The 21,050-nt window shown below is 47.3% G+C and overlaps 8 non-coding genes across 8 annotated transcripts; 3 read left to right on the forward strand and 5 right to left on the reverse strand.

Annotated features, from left to right (window-relative positions):
- Positions 1–5,569: 5,569 nt before the first annotated feature.
- On the forward strand, positions 5,570–5,711 carry LOC138230869 (U4 spliceosomal RNA). Its single transcript, XR_011186463.1, has one exon. It is a non-coding gene; the product is annotated as a U4 spliceosomal RNA (small nuclear RNA).
- A 1,936-nt stretch (positions 5,712–7,647) lies between these two features.
- Positions 7,648–7,721, reverse strand: trnan-guu (transfer RNA asparagine (anticodon GUU)). Its single transcript has one exon. It is a non-coding gene; the product is annotated as a tRNA-Asn (tRNA).
- Positions 7,722–8,880: 1,159 nt separating this feature from the next.
- Positions 8,881–8,953, forward strand: trnar-ucg (transfer RNA arginine (anticodon UCG)). Its single transcript has one exon. It is a non-coding gene; the product is annotated as a tRNA-Arg (tRNA).
- A 1,557-nt stretch (positions 8,954–10,510) lies between these two features.
- trnas-uga (transfer RNA serine (anticodon UGA)) lies at positions 10,511–10,592 on the reverse strand. Its single transcript has one exon. It is a non-coding gene; the product is annotated as a tRNA-Ser (tRNA).
- A 1,534-nt stretch (positions 10,593–12,126) lies between these two features.
- Positions 12,127–12,200, reverse strand: trnan-guu (transfer RNA asparagine (anticodon GUU)). Its single transcript has one exon. It is a non-coding gene; the product is annotated as a tRNA-Asn (tRNA).
- Positions 12,201–13,089: 889 nt separating this feature from the next.
- trnag-ucc (transfer RNA glycine (anticodon UCC)) lies at positions 13,090–13,161 on the reverse strand. The gene has a single exon. It is a non-coding gene; the product is annotated as a tRNA-Gly (tRNA).
- A 653-nt stretch (positions 13,162–13,814) lies between these two features.
- Positions 13,815–13,956, forward strand: LOC138230836 (U4 spliceosomal RNA). Its single transcript, XR_011186430.1, has one exon. It is a non-coding gene; the product is annotated as a U4 spliceosomal RNA (small nuclear RNA).
- An 833-nt stretch (positions 13,957–14,789) lies between these two features.
- trnag-ucc (transfer RNA glycine (anticodon UCC)) lies at positions 14,790–14,861 on the reverse strand. Its single transcript has one exon. It is a non-coding gene; the product is annotated as a tRNA-Gly (tRNA).
- Between the last annotated feature and the right edge of the window lie 6,189 nt (positions 14,862–21,050).

Raw genomic sequence — 21,050 nt, forward strand, 5'->3', positions numbered from 1 at the left:
CCGCATCCCTTTTCTAAAGAACATTCATATTCAGAAATAAGTCTAGAAATTTGCCATTACTTTTGCTGTCAGCCTGCCCATGTTGCCAAAGAAAGATTCACTCGGCGTCAACATGACAGAACAGCGATCACTTGAAAACACTGTTCCACACTCCGTAAGCAAGAACTTCAGTGTTTGCAGTCACCCGATATGCCGATAGTCAAAGGAGCACAAAACACGAAGCGTCAAAAGACAAGATGAGTTGATGGAAAGAGCGTTGAATTGATGAGCACAAAAGTTCAGCTCGTACAATAGGCAACGAAGGTCCCGGCGTCATCATCGCACTTGAAAGGACTGCCTTGCAGACTAAGGGCAGTGGGAGGTTGCTGTTTTGAGATGGAGGCATTGGGATGGTGGGCCGAGATCTATTCTTCTTAAGGAATTCTTCATCGTGAAAGATCGGTCCACAGATCATCCAAAGAACTTACAAATTTTTGGGACTCAGGGAATCACGTCTTGAAAATACGTCTTGGACGCGTAACGGCATTCTATCCAACTATCCAACTGCAGGACTTGAGAGTTTTTTGTGCTTTGTTCTGTTTTCGTTGACATCGCATTCGTAAGAGCGTCAAAAAAAGGCAATTCCAGCATCTAACACGAATAAAAGGGCTATTGAAACTGCAGGGCTGCGCAGCTTCTAAAATCCTTGCACACAATTCTCCGTTATTGTTACTTCCTTCTTTCTGTCTAACAAAGTTCCCTTTTCCTGACCGGACGGGGAGACTATCATTCCAACTTGAAGCCAGCCTTAAGTTCTCCGAGGCGCATTTGTCTGCTAGCATGCATTTTGTGAAATTTTTTTTTGTTGTTGTTAAACCAAAAGCGACTTTGAAAAAGGTTTCCACCGCCGCCCGGCACTCTATGTTAGACTGTATCAAGAAAGCAGCGCGCGCTGCAGCCGTGGCCGAGTGGTTAGGGCGATGGATTAGAAAGCCGTCGGGGTCTCCCTGCGAAGCTTCGAGTCCTGCCGCCTACGGTGTCGTCGTGTGTCTGCGCAACAAAGGAAAAGCACCCGTTTCGCTTTTCCCGCGACTTTTAAAACACGAATGATCTGGATTTCTACATGAATGGCTCTTAAAATGTGATCTGATCTTCATCTGACGCATAATAATAAATAAAGACAGTCTTGTTTAACAAAAAACACACAACATTTTACATTGTCAATTCAGTTCAAATCAATGTATTTCTATATAGCGCCTTTCACAACAAGGTTGTCCCAAGGCACTTAACAATGCAAGTTGTTAAGAGCCTTGTGTCTAATATGCCGCCTAGGTTACGTGCTGTCTCTTTGAGGCAAATGTTTAAATCCTCTGAGTTAAGTGCTGAAGTTATAGTAGTCCTATCAGTATTGTTGCCTCCGATCAACAGATCCTCAGTTTTCTCAGAGTTGAGTTACAAAAAGTTTTCACACATCCAAGTCTTTCCTTCATTAATGCATTTAACTAAAGTGATAATAGAAGAGTTGTCATTTGGTGGAAACAAAATGTTTATCTGAGTGTCATCAGCATATGAATGAAAGTTCATATTATTTTTTCTTATTATCCTACCTAGCAGCAGCATGTAGAGAGAGAGAGCAATATTGGTCCCGGCACTGATCCGTCTGGTACCCCAAATTGAACTGGTGACGTTGATGAAGCAGTACAATTATTAGATATTTGAACATAATGAAAACGATGAGTAAAATGTGAAGTAAACCACTGAAGGACGGTTCCAGATAAGCCAACCTCAAACTCAAGCCTGTGTAACAAAACAGAGAGGTCAACCGTGTCAAAGGCAGCTCTAAGATCTAGAAGCACAAGCACTGTTGCATTCCCCGCATCAGTAGCTAAGAGAATATCATTTACGACTCTCGTTAATGCAGTTTCAGAAACCAGACTGAAATTTCTCAATTATATTATTTGAATCCAGATACGATTGACGTTGGGCAACAACTATTCTCTCAAGACTTTTAGATTGAAATGGGACCTTTGAGACAGGCCTGTAGTTGTTAAGAACTTGTGGATCCAAATTTGACTTCTTAAGGAGCGGTCTAAGAACCACTACCTTAAATTGATCATGTACGACGCCTGACGCAAGCGATGCATTCATCATACTAATTATAGGTCCTGCCAGTCCTTCGAGGGAATCTTTGACTAGCTGAGTGGGGATGGGATCTAGCAAACAGGTGGTTTACTTTGTCTTACGTCTGTGTTCATGAGTCCACCATAAGAAGAAATCTGAACAGGAGTGGTGATCATCCGAGGTCACCACGGAGGAAACCACTGCTCTCCCCAACAAAAAAACCACCACTGCCCCTCTCAAGTTTGCTAAAGACCACATGGATGTTCCACAGCAACTCCTGGAACAATGTTCTGTGGACAGACGTGACAAAAGTTGAACTTGTTGGTAAATGTGCACAGCGTTATGTTTGGAGATAACAAAACACTGCATACCAACTCCAAAACCTCATCCCACCTGGGAAGCATGGCGGAGGCTGTACGGCTTGCAATCATCGAGGGACCGATGAATTCCAAGATGTATCAGGAAATTCTACAGCAGAATGTCAGGGTGTCTGCCTGTGATCTAAAACTCGAAAGACGCTGGGTCATGCAGCATGACAAAAATAAAGGAGTACATCAACAACAGAGTGGCTGAAACAGAAGAAATTCCGTATTTTGGGATGGCCAAGTAAGAGTCCTGACCCCAATCCCATTGAAGTGCTGTGGCATGATCTGAAGCAGGCCGTTCAGAAGACATCCCAAAAATATACATGAACTGAAACAGTTTTGCATAGAGGAATAGGCCAAAATACCTCCTAACCGCTGCTCAGGTCTGACCAGCCGCTACAGAAAGTGGGGGTTGAGGTTTTTGTCAATAAAGGAGGTTCCACTAGCTCCTTAATATAAGGGTTCACGTACTTTTTCCATCAATGACCTTGATTGTTTAAAACATTTGTTAAAACAGCAATGTCAAATGTTGGGCGTGTGTTGTTTGTTAAATCAGACTCTCTTTATTGATTATTATGACTTAGATAAAGATAAGATCACATGTTAGGAGCCATTCATGCAGAAATCCACATCATTCCGAAGGGCTGTTTACAAAAGTTTTTCTTCCAACTGTATGTGAGAGAAAAGCAGAGCCGCTCACTGAGTAAGGTGGGGTTGTAGCTTCGCAAATTGCAAGGACATTTGTACTCTCAAAAGGGGACAGGAGCACCCCAGATGGGACTCGAACCCACAATCCCTGGCTTAGAGTGCCAATGCCTTAGCCATTAGGCCACTGCGCCACACTGGGTGAGGTTGATCACGCTGATGAAGAGCTGGTTTTTTTTTCCTTTGCTTTTTCAAAGGGATCCCCAAAAATAAGGGAAGTTAGGCAGCAGAAGGTTTACTGTGACCTGAGAAGGACCGGCATCCAATCACGGTGGTACACACACACACGCTCTCAATCATCTGAGCTACACGGCTACCAAGATGATCTCAGGTGCGCCGAGCTGGTACGGAACATATTGAACTGATTGACGGCGAATTGTCTCTCAGACAGGCTTTTCACCTCTGAGCTCCCTGACTGACAGTGATCAGCTAGGTAGTGAAACAGTCAGGTGCTTCTAAGCCTTAAACAGCTGCATCTCGGCGCTTCCAAGGAGAGATGATTTGAAAGCCGAACATCGCCCATTGGGAACACCTTACTATCACTAGTTTAAGAGACTCTTAAGGTCTTGCAGAGGTGCCTGTCTAATAGCATGCGCTTTTCAAGCTATAGGTGTTTAGGCTGAGGCAGAATGCCTGTTAACAAAATGTTTTTCTAAAGGGGCCTCGCACTCTTTTCCAAGCAATGGTCACCATCCCCACCGAGTGTCACAATGTAGTCATGTCCTAGGACGTCACCTGTTAGTCTCCATTTGTCTGCCACCAACACTTTAGGTTACGGGGTCACAACCGCACCCCGGAGCGCAGAGGAGCCGTTGGCGTTCTGGTGGCGCAGATTGGGCTGAAGGTGGGGCGCTTGAATCTCGCTGTTGGAGGCCGTCTGAAACTGACCCAAGCCTTTCCCTTGAATTAAATGTAAATAAGATATGAACCCCAGATGCACATGGAATCAATCACGTGTTTCCTTTGAGCCGTTTCAAAGACTGCTCCAGAGTTTACCTTGCACAGATGCGCAAAGATTAATGATGGGGGTGCATGCTTCCAGGCGCCTTACAACTGTAGGGACTGATTAGAGACAATTCGTAGCGTGTGTTCGTTTCCATATACGCCCCGTGTTGCAATGGTAGGATGAAGTCAAATACGGCTTGGACGTGTAACGGCATTCTATCCAACTGCAGGACTTGAGGGTTTTTTTGTGCTTTGTTCTGTTTTCGTTGACATCGCATTCGTAAGAGCGTCAAAAAAAGGTAATTCCAGCATATAACAGCCAGCCTTAAGTCCTCTGAGGCGCATTTGTCTGCTAGCATGCTTTTGTGAAAGTTCAAATTTGGACAAACACAATCTGTGGCGTTTAGCGTGACATAGTCTTGCAGGCATCGTGCTGTCTCACTGCAATACTATACCACTGGAGGAAACAGTCCATCTGGCCATGAAACTCATTTGAACGTCTAGCTACAGCAACTAACAATATCATGATTTATTCAGGATGTGTGGAATCAGAACATCCCGGAGACAGCTTCCGAAATCGTGAGCATTCTCTGGTGGTGTCCTGCTGGGATCCTGTGGGCGTGTGTTGGTGGTATAGTGGTGAGCATGCAAAAGCCACTGCATTGGCCAGGAATCGAACCCGAGCCTCTTACTTGGCAGGCAAGAATTCTTCCACTGAACCACCAATGCTCAATACCTGTACCTTCAAAAAAGACGCTTTTTTGGTGCTCTGTTCAAAAAGCGTCGACATCTGTTTCCAGCTGCAAAATGCCATCCGCAGACACTGAAGAATTTATTTATTTAGACACCGCTCAGAATCCCCTGTAAGATTCTCCCTCAGTTCCTTTGAGCAGTGTTTTACCTCTTTCAAAAGGCTTCACTTTCCTAGTCACATTCCAAGGCTCATCGAACCCGGGCTGTTTCCTCCAGCGGTATAGTATTGCAGTGAGACAGCACGATGCCTGCAAGACTATGTCACGCTAAACGCCACAGATTGTGTTTGTCCGTTCGTGTCAGTCGTCCTGCAACCACGGGAAGTGGGACACAAACATGCTGCAATGCTTTCAGGACGTTAGGATTTGTTTATGCAACATCCGAGAAGAGTACTTGTGGCTTGAATGTGAACTGTACGTGCCCGCCCCCTTTCCTCTGTAGTGCATGAGTTCCTCCCGGCATGCCCTTCGTCATTGTTCTGTCATCTTGTATTTAAAGGGTTGTATTTCTGCTGCTGAAAATAAGCAACGGTTTTCTCACAACGCCCTTTGTTTCCGACGGAGCCCTTGTCTGTCATGAAATTCTTCAAAACCTCAAGCTAGAAGAAGAAGACGACAAATATGAAGCGTTACAGCAACGACATGCCATGAGACGATTGATAACGATTTCCGTAGGATCCCCGCGGTTGCCTGGCAACCGTCAGCTTTGCGCAGTGGCAGTATCGTAGCCTGTGAGGTTTAGCCGAGGCGCGATTATTACTAGTTGAAAACTTTTCCCAATATCCCCCTTCCGCCGGTTTGCAATACAATCGGCGAAAGCAATTTTTGACAGTCTCGTCAGAGACTGAGCAAGGTGTTTAAAGACAGATTTTGTCATGGTGACATCATGATAGAAAGAAACAAGCTTGTTACGTTTCAACAGAAACGCTCTTTAGCTCTTTCAGCGTTATGCAGAGAACAGCGTCTGTCGAGATCACTTTTGAGTCAGCGCGAAACGCCGTGTGCTGTCAGTTTGATTTCATATTGCTTGTAGCGGCGCCCGGCTTTTGTCTGTCAAACGTTAGGTTGCGCTTCTTCATGCTGCATCGTCGGCATGAGTGGAGCTTTATAAACGTCTGTACTTACTGCGCCCCATAAGAAATCGTTTGTCCCCGTTCAAAAGAGATTGTGCGATGTCCTGCAGCAAACCTTTGACAGTTTGAAAAGAGGAATTTATTCTGCTTCCTGTGCGTGCAGTAGTTACAAAGTTGAACGCCTTTACACGATCTGCTGCAGTTTTCAGTGGGCGGGCTTTGTCAAATGGCTTGGAAAAACGCACTGTGTTTCGGCTCGGGAAACATCATGAGCAGTGTCCTGCATGTTTTCTGTGTATAGCTGTCTTTTAACGCATACAGAATTCATTCGAAATCATTGATTTCTCCAATTAACAAGGGTCCCTTAAAGGATGAGTCAAAGTAACGTCTAATCGGATTAGTTTCCTTAGAGCTGGTTCAGAGTTTGCTCAAGAGTTTACCTTTCACAGATGCGCAAAGAAGAATGTTGGGGGTGCACGCTTCAAAGCTCCTTACAGCTGTAGGGAGTGATTCGAGACGATTCGTGGCGTGTGCTCGTTCCCATATACCGTACGCCCCGGGGTGCAGTGCTAGGATGACATACAATACCGCTTGGGCACGTAACGGCGTTATATGCAAGTGCGGGACGTGAGGGTTTTCGTTTGTTCGTTTTGTTTTGCTCTGCTTTGCTTTGTTTCGTGGTCAAGAGGCGTAAGGTAAGTCGTAATCCAGGGAGAACACTGGTGGCAAACAGTCCGAGGTGAGAGGCGAGGTCCAAAGTCGAAAAGGCAGAAGGGGAGTCCAATATCCAGAATAAACGAGGTAATGGAAAAACGCCAGGTAGAGCTCTCAAGGAGCAGACTCAATACCGAGCAGCGGGAAGCAGGTAAAGATGGTAAAAATAGCACTGCGTACCGCACGGTGGAGTGTGTGCAGGTGGGTAAACTCGTGCGGCGGCGTTTGTTAATAATCACCCACTGCTGGTGCTGATTAGATCGCTTATGAGTTGGTCTTAACTGCCTGGCGGTCATGACAAGCTCCTCTTTAAGCTGTGGTTTAGTTTTGCATTCATGTGTTTCTAGAGCAGGTATTTATGGGGGTGGGTGGGTCTTTCACAGAGGTTAAGGACAAATCCCCCACATGAAATTTTACTGTGTGCGTTCAGACAGTCACAGGTCAAGAGCCAGGCAGGAGGACAATGGACAGAAGAGCCAACGAACTAAAAATAAAAGAACGAATATGAAAAAGCCACCATCTTTTTCTTTTTGACATTTTCCGACTTTCATGCAAGCCAGGACAAAGTTGCTCGTAGCTACTTGTGGATTCAAATACTCTATCGAGTGCTTTGATGAGTTTTTGCAATTTGATTGTCGTCCTGTCAGCCTGTTTCTGTTTTTTTTTTCAATCTAGTGATGGAAAGTAAGAGGGAAATGATGGAGCAATCAATAACCGCTCCGGAAAAATGGCAGAAAGAAATGGCCCGTCACTAAGGACATTTGTGAAGCAGAGGAGTGACATCACCACAAAGGCGACTTATTCTGCTGAATAATGATTGAGGTGCGTTAAGAGAAAGGTAGCTGCGTCAGCATGCTTAGGCTGCAAAGGATCAAGCAAAGGTTTACTCCATGCTGAAAAGAGAAGAAAAGAAGCACAACGTTTCGACTGTGGAGCCTTCTGTGCCATCTTCTTTAGCGGTTATGATGTTTACATTGGAAAAACTGAGACATGCGTCCCTGGGTGGGCTTGAACCACCAACCTTTCGGTTAACAGCCGCACGCGCTAACCGATTGCGCCACAGAGACTGACGGCCGCTTGTGCTCCCTACATTTGCAGGTTTATGGTCAAAGAAAACAATCACTTGCGCTTCTTGCAGCCGGCAATCTTTTTCCACTGACAACCAAGAAATGGATTTAATCTTTCACAAGCTGTATGGATTTCTTCAAAAACAAGTTATTCCAGAAAAGAAATGAATTCTTGCATTAAACTGAACCAAGCTGTACATGTTTGTCTGAAATGATACATTCGGCACAACAAGACACGGAGAGAGGCACCGCTGGTATTCAGACCCAGGATCGCCTGCTTACTAGGCGGGCACTTTAAGCCACTAGGGAACAGCGCCAGCGGAGCACCGCGCTTTTACAGACACTTGGACACATCTGTGTTCGGTGTGCACTTAACCTGCTCTCTGAGCCCGTTGCCTCCGTCCCATTTAATAGCAGAACTGACGCCAAGAGAAATGATGAGAAATGGCATTTATCGGGCACTTTTCATGTCCAAGCTGTGCATTCTTTGGCGACACCATTTTTTCTTTTGTTTAATTTCTATACTTATTCATAGAATAAAAACGATATGTCATGTACTGTAAGGGAAATGTCTCTTTTTTTTAATGGGGAAAGCTAGCACCACTAAATGTTGTGTTTAGAAGAAGTGATTTAACATGACACGTGACCTAATTTACCGGAGCAAAAGCTCACCCAGCAAGCCCTGCTTTACTTCTACAGGAGAGAAGTATTGTAGAGTCTGCAAGATGTTCAGCTGGGTAGCTACGTCAGCATGCCTCGGCTGCAAAGGAACAAGCAATAGGTTTATTGCATGCTGAAAAGAGAAGAACGGAAACACAGCGTTTCGACTGTGAGTTCTTCTCACACCTGAAGAAGCCTCACACCTGTAAAAGGCTCCATGGTTTTCTTTCTTCTCTTTTCAACATGGAATACACCTATTGTCTGCAAGATGTGACAATTTCATGGTGTTTTGGAAGAAAACCTTTTTTCTTTGAATTCAAAATCAATCGGAATTTCAGCACGACACATCAACACTTTTTCTGTTTTAAGGAGATGATATTTTAAACCTGATAAAAATAGTAGGAAACACAAGTTTCTTGCTGTGAAAATTTAGATGGGGAAGTGTACTACTAGTAGCAGTGTAGAGCTCTCTGTGGTGGAGTGCAAGCGCATGTTCTATGGGCCAGTGGCGTAATGGATAACGCGTCTGACTTCGGATCAGAAGATTGTGGGTTCGAGTCCTGCCTGGCTCGTGAGGCTTTTAAACCTCTCAGGTTCCTCGGTAACAGGTTGCCGTCATGTATATGAACTATAGAAAAGCATTTGCCACAACCCGTAAATTAGCATGCAAGTGCGGGCTAGTGAACACAGAACTGTATGGAGATCATCTCCAGCTCCGAGCTCAATTGCAATGAAAAAACATGCAGAACAGAACTGGAGAGCAGCTGAATTTGTGCTCGGTAGGGTGGGGAGGACTCAGCATTGCTATTGTTCTAATTGGCATGAACTGCAGGGGATCTGAATCAGAACATGTCAGTTAGTTCGATCATTGCGTCAATATGTAGGACACGTTAATACAGAATTATTACTTTGTCTGTCTCGTCTTTGTATATAGCTGAATGTCCCTGACAATTTCATGTTAGTTTTTAAGAACAACATTGGTGCTAATATATACACATATAGCATTTAAGGAACACGTAAAAGTTTAGTCCATGCTGAAAAGATAAGAAAACCGCCACAATGTTTCATCTTGGAATAAATCTTTACTTGTTGTTTTGCAGCCTACCCATTCTGACCTAACTCCTCCCTTGAAATTCCCTAACAGATAAGGGTACGTAAGGGCTCATGCGATGCTCAGTTGCAATTTGTCCCAAAACAAACAAGAACAGCAGCTGAGGGTTTGAGTTTGAACATGCACTGTATTAAAGCAGCTTTTATTTCCATTGATAAATGCTAGATATTCCTACAGAGATTCTCCAGGTGAGTAAGCGATTCCTGTTTCTGTTTCTATTTCTGTTTCATATATATATACAGTATATATATATGTTACATGTGTCTCTGCAATAGTACAAATGTGTTATACACTATCAGGGGCTGCTTTTTTGTGCACCTCATCTACAACAAGGGTTTTTTTTTTCATTTATGTTTGTGGACCTTCACCATTTGAGGAAGTGAGTTAGATAAGAAAGTTACAGGTATGGTGAGCAATGACTGACAAAGGCACGTACTGCGTATTCCTTACAGAAGTGTAAGCAATTTGTTCTAAAAAACACCGGCTAAAGTCCAACATCGTTAGCAATCTTATTACTTAAACAGAATTAACATCAATAAACTGTAAGGTGCTGGTACATGCGAGTAGATTTGATCTTCTATTAAACAAAAATGCAATTACAGCTCTAAAAAGGTCAACCTAGACTTCTGGAACAGATCTGTTCAGGTCATCGCTGTTCCTCTGACCTTGTGAGTCTTTGGAATTTTAAAAGTGTATTTTGCTTGCCTTTCATGTGGTCTGTGTACAAGTCACTGTGGCGTATGCGGTCCTACACAGCCTTGCTATAGACGTGACGAGCCTCCGCTATGTTGCAATGGAGAACAGGTTCAGTACGGAGCTGCCGAGAAAATTCAGCTGGAAAGCTCGTTGCAGAAAAGCATCGGTTTCTGTGTCCAGCGGCAAAGCGTCCTTCGTGGGTGCTGAAGAATCGATTTCACAGGCTGCGGGTCCAGGCGATTTAGAGTGTTAAAGGTCCCAGCGAAAACGAAATGGCGCTGGTCCTTTTACACGCACGCACGCAACCAAATGCAAAGGACGCCGTAGTCGGCAGGATTTGAACCTGCGCGGGGAGACCGCAACGGATTTCAAGTCCGTCACCTTAACCACTCGGCCACGACTACAGCGAGCGCTGCGGTCGCTGCCTTTTTGCTACAATCGAACAGGGAGTGCGAGGCGGCGGCGGCAGCGGAGGCAACTTTTTTCAAGTTCGCTCTCCGTTTAAGAAACCTTTTACGCCATACGTGCAAGCACACACACACACACCTCAGAGGACTTAAGGGTGGCTTCAAGTTGGAATGATAAAGTCTCCCCGTTCGGACATGAAAACAGAACGTTCTTTGACAGAAAGCAATCAACAACGGAGACATGTGGACGACGATTTTAGTCACTGCACTTTGAATAGCATTTTTGCTCCAGTTACAGGAGATGCACCAATGGCCCTTGACCTACGTTCTTACCAATGCCTTGAACATTCAAACAAAACAGCCCTCAAGTCCTGCGGTTTAATATAACGCTGTTACGTGTTGAGGCAGTATTTGACTCTGTCCTACCGTTGAGACACGGGGCGTATATGGAAACGAACACATGCTACGGATCGTCTCTAATCGGTCCCTACAGTTGGAAGGCTCCTTGAAGCGTGCACCCCCATCATTCATCTTTGCGCATCTGTGAAAGGTAGACTCTTGAGCAATGTTTGAGCCAGCTCTAAGGCAACTAGTGCTATTGGACAGAGACCTCTGGAAGATCCTAAGAGTCTCTTAACACCACTTCCAGCAGCAAGCTTAATTGTTCGCTGGAGGTCTCCCACCCAGGTACTGACCAGGCAAAGAATCACCACTACATTGAATGAGGAAGTTAATCCTGAAATCCAATTACATATCTCAAGGTAAGACAAATCCATAAGAACATGTCTTAGTATTACTTCGTTTACATTAGTATGGCACTGAGTTGGAGCTCCTCTTTAAGCTGTGGTTTAGTTTTGCATTCATGTGTTTCTAGAGCAGTTATTTATGGGGGTGGGTGGGTCTTTCACAGAGGCTCAGGACAAATCCCCTGCCTGAAAGTCTAATGTGTGCGTTCAGACAGTCACAGGTCAAGAGCCAGGCAGGAGGACAATGGACAGAAGAGCCAACAAACTAAAAATGAAAGAACAAATATGAAAAAGCCACCATCTTTTTCTTTTTGACATTTTCCGACTTTCATGCAAGCCAGGACAAAGTTGCTCATAGCTACTTGTGGATTCAAATACTCTATTGAGTGCTTTGATGAGTTTTTGCAATTTGATTGTCGTCCTGTCAGCCTGTTTCTGTTTTTTTTTCAATCTAGGGATGGAAAGTATGAGGGAAATGATGGAGCAATCAATAACCGCTCCGGAAAAATGGCAGAAAGAAATGGTCCGTCACTAAGGACATTTGTGAAGCAGAGGAGTGACATCACCACAAAGGCGACACATTCTGCTGATGGTTTTGGTGAATAATGATTGAGGCGCGTTAAGAGAAAGGTAGCTGTGTCAGCATGCGTAGGCTGCAAAGGATCAAGCAAAGGTTTACTCCATGCTGAAAAAATAAGAAAAGAAGCACAACGTTTCGACTGTGGAGCCTTCTGCGCCATCATCTTTAGCGGTTATGATGTTTACATTGGAAAAACTGAGACACGCGTCCCTGGGTGGGCTTGAACCACCAACCTTTCGGTTAACAGCCGAACGCGCTAACCAATTGCGCCACAGAGACTGACTGCTGCTTGTGCTCCCTACATTTGCAGGTTTCTGGTCAAAGAAAACAATCACTTGCGCTTCTTGCAGCCGGCAATCTTTTTCCACTGACAACCAAGAAATGGATTTCATCTTTCACAAGCTGTATGGATTTCTTCAAAAACAAGTTATTCCAGAAAGGAAATGAATTCTTGCATTAAACTGAACCAAGCTGTACATGTTTGTCTGAAATGAGACATTCGGCACAACAAGACACGGAGAGAGGCACCGCTGGTATTCAGACCCAGGATCGCCTGCTTACTAGGCAGGCACTTTAAGCCACTAGGGAACAGCGCCAGCGGAGCACCGCGCTTTTACAGACACTTGGACACATCTGCGTTCGGTGTGCACTTAACCTGCTCTCTGAGCCCGTTGCCTCCGTCCCATTTGATAGCAGAACTGATGCCAAGAGAAATGATGAGAAATGGCATTTATCGTGCACTTTTCATGTCCAACTGCTGCAGTTTTCAGTGGGCAATCTTTGTCAGATGGCTTGGAAAAACGCACTGTGTTTCGGCTCGGGAAACATCATGAGCAGTGTCCTGCATGTTTTCTGTGTATAGCTGTCTTTTAACGCATACAGAATTCATTCGAAATCATTGATTTCTCCAATTAACAAGGGTCCCTTTTTGAACCTGCCAGAAGCATTCTTTCAATGTAACAGATTTACTCCGGGGAAAGGCAGCATGACATTGAGAGTAGCTCAAGCTTTCAGCTCCCGTATCGGACTGCGTGTATGCAGACACCGCTCAGAATCTCCTGTAAGATTCTCCTTCAATTACGTTTTGCAGTGCTTTAGCTCTTTCAAAAGGCTTCGCTTTGCTAGTCACAATCCAAGGCTCATGACAACATTTGGAACCAATCGCCACTGCGTTGGCCAGGAATCGAACCCAGGTCAACTGCTTGGAAGGCAGCTATGCTCACCACTATACCACCAACACACACCTGCAAAAGCCCTGCAGGACACCACCAGAGAATGCTCACGATTTCGGAAGCTGTCTCCGGGACGTGCTGATTCCACACATCCTGAATAAATCATGATATTGTTAGTTGCTGTAGCTAGACGTTTAAATGAGTTTCATGGCCAGATGGACTGTTTCCTCCAGCGGTATAGTATTGCAGTGAGACAGCACGATGCCTGCAAGACTATGTCACGCTAAACGCCACAGATTGTGTTTGTCCGTTCGTGTCAGTCGTCCTGCAGCCACGGGAAGTGGGACACAAACATGCTGCAATGCTTTCAAGACGTTAGGATTTGTTTGTGTAACATCCGAGAAGAGTACTTGTGGCTTGAATGTGAACTGTACGTGCCCGCCCCCTTTCCTCTGTAGTGCATGAGTTCCTCCCGGCACGCCCTTCGTCATTGTTCTGTCATCTTGTATTTAAAGGGTTGTATTTCTGCTGCTGAAAATAAGCAACGGTTTTCTCACAACGCCCTTTGTTCCCAACGGAGCCCTTGTCTGTCATGAAATTCTTCAAAACCTCAAGCTAGAAGAAGAAGAAGACGACAAATATGAAGCGTTACCGCAACGACATGCCATGAGACGATCGATAACGATTTCCATAGGATCCCCGCGGTTGCCTGGCAACCGTCAGCTTTGCGCAGTGGCAGTATCGTAGCCTGTGAGGTTTAGCCGAGGCGCGATTATTGCTAGTTGAAAACTTTTCCCAATACCCCGCTTCCGCCGGTTTGCAATACAATCGGCGAAAGCAATTTTTGACGGTCTCGTCAGAGACTGAGCAAGGTGTTTAAAGACAGATTTGGTCATGGTGACATCATGGTAGAAAGAAACGAGCTTGTTACGTATCAACAGAAACGCTCTTTAGCTCTTTCAGCGTTATGCAGAGAACAGCGTCTGTCGAGATCACTTTTGAGTTAGCGCGAAACGCCGTGTGCTGTCAGTTTGATTTCATATTGCTCGTAGCGGCGCCCGGCTTTTGTCTGTCAAAAGTTAGGTTGCGCTTCTTCATGCTGCATCGTCGGCATGAGTGGAGCTTTTTAAACGTCTGTACTTACTGCGCCCTATAAGAAATGGTTTGTCCCCGTTCAAAAGAGATTGTACGATGTCCTGCAGCGTTCACAAAGCAAACCTTTGACAGTTTGAAAAGAGGAATTTATTCTGCTTCCTGTGCGTGCAGTAGTTACAAAGTTGAACGTCTTTACACGATCTGCTGCAGTTTTCAGTGGGCGGGCTTTGTCAGATGGCTTGGAAAAACGCACTGAGACATCATGAGCAGTGTCCTGCATGTTTTCTGTGTATAGCTGTCTTTTAACGCATACAGAATTCATTCGAAATCATTGATTTCTCCAATTAACAAGGGTCCCTTTTTGAACCTGCCAGAAGCATTCTTTCAATGTAACAGATTTACTCCGGGGAAAGGCAGCATGACATTGAGAGTAGCTCAAGCTTTCAGCACCCGTATCGGACTGCGTGTATGCAGACACCGCTCAGAATCCCCTTTAAGATTCTCCTTCAATTCCGTTTTGCAGTGCTTTGGCTCTTTCAAAAGGATTCGCTTTGCTATTCACAATCCAAGGCTCATGACAGCATTTAAAACCAATCGCCACTGCGTTGGCCGGGAATCGAACCCAGGTCAACTGCTTGGAAGGCAGCTATGCTCACCACTATACCACCAACACACACCCGCAAAAGCTCTGCAGGACACCACCAGAGAATGCTCACGATTTCGGAAGCTGTCTCCGGGACGTGCTGATTCCACAAATCCTGAATAAATCATGATATTGTTAGTTGCTGTAGCTAGACGTTCAAATGAGTTTCATGGCCAGATGGACTGTTTCCTCCAGCGGTATAGTATTGCAGTGAGACAGCACGATGCCTGCAAGACTATGTCACGCTAAACGCTACAGATTGTGTTTGTGTTGGACAGTTGGACCCTACAGCTGGACCCTCATAGACAACCTGAATAGCTTATTCAGAAGCAGTGCTGGACCGGGAACGAACCAGCTTCTTCCCAGGCACAAGAGTGACTTGTGAGGACTCGCGGTCCCACTCTGTGCATAGAGACTTTCTACCAGCCAGCCGGACTGCTGGTAGATCCCCTCGGAGCAACGACTGCCCTGCGTGGATGTCTAGACAAGGACCGGAGGTCTGTAATAGCTTTGAGGAGCTGTGTCAGGCAATGATCGGAGAATTTTCGGCTTTTATCGATCCCATAGCTGCCGTGGCCGCTGTGCACCATATTAAGCACGAAAAAGCTGAAGCCCCTCGTGACTATTATCAGAGGCTTAGGCGCACTTATTTTGCAGGGCGGAATGAAGAGGGTTGCGAAGAGAATGTGAATTTCAAAGGTTTATTCATTGCTAATCTGCATCCCTCAGTCAGGAAAATGATTGTGATGCACACTGATGCAAAAGCGATGAAAATGGCTGACATTAGAAGGTTGGCTCAAAAAGCCTGGGGAGCTGAAGTCTCTGCTTCCTCAGAGCGAAAACCTGCTAAAACGGCCGTGTTCGCCACTAAAGCCAGCAGGGTTGACGACTCACCTCAGCTCGAGGCAGCTGAGGTTCCTGAGCTCGCTAAGCCCCGGCGCAAAATAGGCAGGCAGGACCGCACTAAGCGTCAGAGCCGCCGTGAGCGCTACGGGGAAGGCAAGGGCTCAGGCAGAGTCTATCATAAGACTGGACGAAGGGAGTCGACTGCAGCCCGCCTGGCCAGGCTTGAACAAGCCCTGCCTGAGAGATCAGGACAGGGTAAACCTTCCGCACCGAATGCCGGAAGTGTGAATGAGCTTAGGGGGACCACGCCCCTTCTCACTGGAGGAGGCGGGGATCCGTCCCAAGCCCCTCCCTCAGTCTATCTGATTGGGTGGGAGGGTTCCTGCCTGGAAGAAGGCTGTGACTCTGAGTTGGGCGCTGACCCCGCCCCTGAAGTCAAAGAAAAGGCAGGCTTCCAACAATTCTTAGGGAATCTCAGCCAGAAAGGCAAAGCAAGGCGTATTTATATCAAGGTTTCTCTTGAAAACGTCTTAGATAGAGAAGCACTGATTGACACTGGGGCTGAAATTAGTTTGATGTCAGCCGATCTACTCAGCGAGCTCAAACGAGTAGCGAAAGGAAAAGGCATCAGACTTAAGGTAGAACCGTGTAAGATAGATATTTCCAGCTATACCCAGGATCATGCCAGGATCACACACCGAGTGTGGGTGGCACTTAGGTTCGGGCCAATGAACGTGGTGCATCCTGTTTACATCTCTAGGTTTAAAACAGAGCCACTACTCATTGGCCAAGACCTGTTTGACAGGCTGGAGCCTCTGGTGGACTGCCAGCGTGGAAAATTGTGGGCTCAGGTCAAAAACCCTAAGCCTGTTGCACAGCAAAAAGGGGGATTCAGTGGTTATGCTGTGATCACACAGTGCCCACTGAACACTATAGCTGAGTTGGAGGTTCCTCCTGGTTCCTCTGGACGAGAATAAATGTCTCTTCTTGCTTTCCAAAACTACAGGGAAGTCCTGCCCAGGCCAGCACTCCCACGGTCTCCCAACTACAGGAGCAGTGCTCCAAGCAGCTGCTTGACCCGCCAGGTAAAGCACACCCCCTTTTCATCCCTGAAGAAGAGTGGATCTCCCTGTCCGGTAATGAATGGGAGTCCTTTCTGTGCACCCTGGTACCTCAGGGGGTCCAGGAATACCACCCCATGGTGGTGGGAGGGGGTCCAGGTGGCAGAAGTGCAGGTTGATGATGTAATTCTTAGCCTCAGCTCTGAGAAGTCCATAATCAGTGAAGGTCTGTTCGAGGACCTGTCGCCAAGCTGTCAAGTGACCCTGGTGACGCAGTCACAGGTTCTGTGGTGGGCACCCCCATCTCATAGGTCCATTTGGAGCAAAGGAAGCTGTGTAGCTTCCATCTCCATCGGAAAAAGGAAGTTTGCTCACTACTTCCTATTGGAAGTACCTATTGGTTCGACTGGGCGCCCAGCTGGACACAGTAAACAGTGTGCTGTGGACACGGGTGGACCCAGATGCCCACTCTCTAAGCGGTGACCCCGAGAACATTCGGTCAGGTCAGACGATTCCTCAGGCCTGCCAGGTAGTAAACGAATCGGACCTGATCGTTCCTGCGTCAACAGCAGGGTTTCCAGTACGCCTTGTCCTAAAGAAGGGACAGAGAATGGACGCTGAGATGGTTTTCTTCCAACCATCAGCTCAGTTTATCAGACTGAACCTAGCAGTCTGTTGTACCCCCAGACTGGAACGGAATGGCCGAGCCACCTGCCTGTTGGTGCAGAACATAGCAAAACAAGATGTCAAAATCCCTGCTCGCACTGACATGGGACTGGTAATTGACAATGGTTTCTATGATTTCGAACTAGCCATCCCAGTACTGGGGCAGCTCCCTGGTCCCTTGGCCAGGGAGGGGGGAACCGAGCAGGTGTACTACACCTACCCCCGGCGGATGATTGCAATTATGCCAATAGAGGGATTCTGCAACCAGGAGGTGTGCAGGGTGGACCTTAGCGATAAGGATGAGATGGTTGTGTACACAGTACACGCAGGTGTTCCGATGGACCACTCAGCCGAGAGTACGACCCGGGATACCGCCATGCCGTCAAAAGCGGGGTTCCTAGAGCAGGTACAGGAACAGGTTGGCAAGGCAGATGCCCTGGAAACGGAAAGCCAGCGTCAGCAGCTGCGTCAGAATTTCCAGGATTTCCGGGAAGTGTTTGCACGGGACGCCTATGACTGCGGGGTGACGGATTTGAACACAGTGCGCATTCCAACGGCCCCTGGCGCCCGCCCAACCTATGTCAGGCAGTATCGCATTCCCCTCACGGCATACGAGTCCATAAAGCAGACGTTGGATGCTCTACTAGAGCGTCAGATCATAAGGGAGTGTAACTCCACTTATAACTCCCCACTGTGGCCGGTGCTGAAACCCAATGGTAAATGGCGTCTGACCATTGACTACCGGCAGCTGAATAAACAGGTTCCTTTGTCACGATGGCCAATGATCTACCTAGATCAGGAGTTAGCCAAGGTGACAACAGCGAAATATTTCACCACAGTGGATGTGGCCAATGGGTTCTGGACCCTTAAGGTAGAACCAACAGACCAGTACAAACTGGCCTTTTCCTTTGGAAACAGGCAGTTCACCTGGAATCGATGCCCCTTTGGGTATTCCAACTCCCCAGCGGAGTTCAACATATTTCTGCACAAAGCCATGAGTGATGCAGCCGCCAGGGGCAACCTGGTCTATGTGGACGATATTCTGATGAGGAGTCAGACCTGGGAAGAACACATGGCCGAGATCAGGCATGTGTTGACCCAGCTCTCCTGTGCAGGGGCCAAACTGTCCCTGGCTAAGGGACAGTGGTGTAGGACCCAAGTGGAGTACGTGGGACTGTTGGTTGGAGCCCAAGGCATACAGCCACAGTCCAGCAGAGTCCAAGCTATCCAGAATATGAAGTCGCCCACTAACCTGTCTGAACTGCGCAGCTTTCTGGGAGTATGTAATTATTCCCAGCAGTTCATTGAGGATTACGCTGAAATAGCAAGGCCCCTCCACAAGCTGTTGCAGAAAGACGTGCCCTTTGAGTGGGGGCCTTCCCCAGAACAGGCTGTGATGGAGCTGAAGCGCAGACTCGGTAGTGCGCCGAGCTTGGCCTACCCTGACAAAAATAAGGTCTTCTACCTTGAAGCAGGGTTCTCAGAGCACTGCCTTGGGGCTGCTCTGAGTCAGGAATATAACCAAGAGTGAAGGGTGGTGGCATATGCCAGTCGAGCCCTGAGCCCAGTGGAGCAAAAGTTCTTGGACTGCGAGAAGGCCCTGTTGTCTACGGTCTGGTCGGTAGAACACTTCCGTAGTTATGTTGGGGGACAAAAGATCATCATCGAAACCTGCCACCAACCTGTGACATTCCTGCATAGCCAGAGACTGAAAGCGGGCAGGGTGTCAAATAGCAGGATTGTGGCATGAATGATGGCCCTACAAGGCTATGAGATAGAGGTACGTTATGCACAGAGCAAGAAAATGTACCTGGGACAGGGCCTGGCTTTGGGCCAAGTGTGTCACGGCTGTGACACTGACATGGAAGCTCCAGAAACAATTCCCGCTGCTGAGCTACCGAACAATCATCGGTACTACGATGAGAACGTGGGCCAGGGCTTACCCATGGCCTATGTTGACGGTTGCTCTTTTCGCCACGAACAGCAGGTGCTAGCAGGGGTAGGAGTAGTCTGGCAAGACAATACTCCCTGTGGGCCGACCCGCTATAAGCTAGGACCAAAGACTAGTCAGTATGCGGAAGTAGCTGGGGTGCTGATCACCCTCCAGCAGGCCCTGACACATGGCCTTAAACAGTTTGTCATCTGTAGTGACTCGAACTACGCCCGACATAGCTTCGTGTCTCACGTTCCGTATTGGAAGGGTAACGGCATGAAAAATGCCCGGGGCAAGGAAGTAAAGAACAAAGAGTTGTTCCTGGCCAGTGACAAGCTCACGACCGAGGCTGGAATGATGGTTTACTGGAGGAAGGTGAAGGGACACTCCCAGGTGAAGGGACCCGACAAAGACGGGAATGATGAGGCCGACCGGTTGGCCAAATCTGGCGCCTTAGAGGGTGAACCCTGGCAGTTCCAGCAGGAATGGCTACCCCCAGAATTCGTGGCTGAGGTCAAGGCGGTCACCCGAAGCAGGGCTAGACAGGATGTCGGAGCTGACCCTCAATCTGTAGTGCTTGGGTCACAGGGTTTTAACACCGATCTTGCGGAAATGCAGAAACAGGACCCAGCAATTGGGCAAATGTATCAGCATATCGCTGACCCAGTGCGTCAACCTCTTTCGGAGCAGGTGCTGAGCCAGTCTCTGGAGCTGAAGGAGCTGGCAGAGGTGAAAGACAACCTAAAAATTATAAAGGGGTTGTTGGTTTGTGTACCAGTTGCACAAGGTGTCCCAAAGTGGGTAGTTCCCCACTGTCATCGGGGGGTCATGATCCAACACGCTCATGACGAACCCTGTGGGGGTCACCGGGGAATCAAGGCTACATACGACACTATCCAGCAGGTGGCATTCTGGCCTCACATGGGCCAAGACATCGCCGCGTATGTAAAGGGGTGTCTGACGTGTAGCCAGTTCCAACCATCACGGCCCTTGCACCGTGCACCACTCCAGAAAAAGGGCATGACATTCACCTGGTCCAATCTTCAAATGGATTGGGTGGGGCCGCTGGTGAGGTCATCCAGAGGGAACAAATATTTCCTCACTGTTACGTGTGCATTCACAAAATGGATTGAGTGCCTCCCAGCACCCAACGACACGGCAGAGACAACTGCAGTGCTGTTGATGAACCATGTGTTCAGTCGATGGGGATTCCCCCTGACCGTGGTCTCGGATCGGGGAACCCATTTCACAGCTACAGTAATGGCAACCCTGTGGAATATGCTTGGGGTCAAGACCCAGTTGCATATCTCCTACCACCCTCAATCCTCGGGCCAGGCAGAAAGGGCAAACCGAACGGTGGTTAGTATGCTCAAAAAGTTTGTCTCCAACAGCAGTAGGGACTGAGACATTAAGCTGCCCCTGGTTCTGATGGCCATCCGAGGTAAGCCCCATTGCTCTACGGGGGTCCCACCTTTTGAGATGATGACAGGTCGGAAGATGACTCTTCCCCTACACTGTCTTTATGGGGTGGAGGACCTGAGCACGACGGGGGCTGCTACGGCCCATCAGTATGTGTCAGACCTGCGAGCACATCTGCAGGCAACCTTTGCTTTTGCCCAGAACAATCTGGGAAGGAGTGTAGAGGGTAGGAAAGCATACTATGACCGAAAGGCAGTTAACCAGGAACTCCAAGTAGGAGACAAGGTCCTGTAC

Source organism: Lepisosteus oculatus, unplaced genomic scaffold, assembly GCF_040954835.1.
Source record: "Lepisosteus oculatus isolate fLepOcu1 unplaced genomic scaffold, fLepOcu1.hap2 HAP2_SCAFFOLD_52, whole genome shotgun sequence".
Taxonomy (NCBI): Eukaryota; Metazoa; Chordata; class Actinopteri; order Semionotiformes; family Lepisosteidae; genus Lepisosteus; species Lepisosteus oculatus.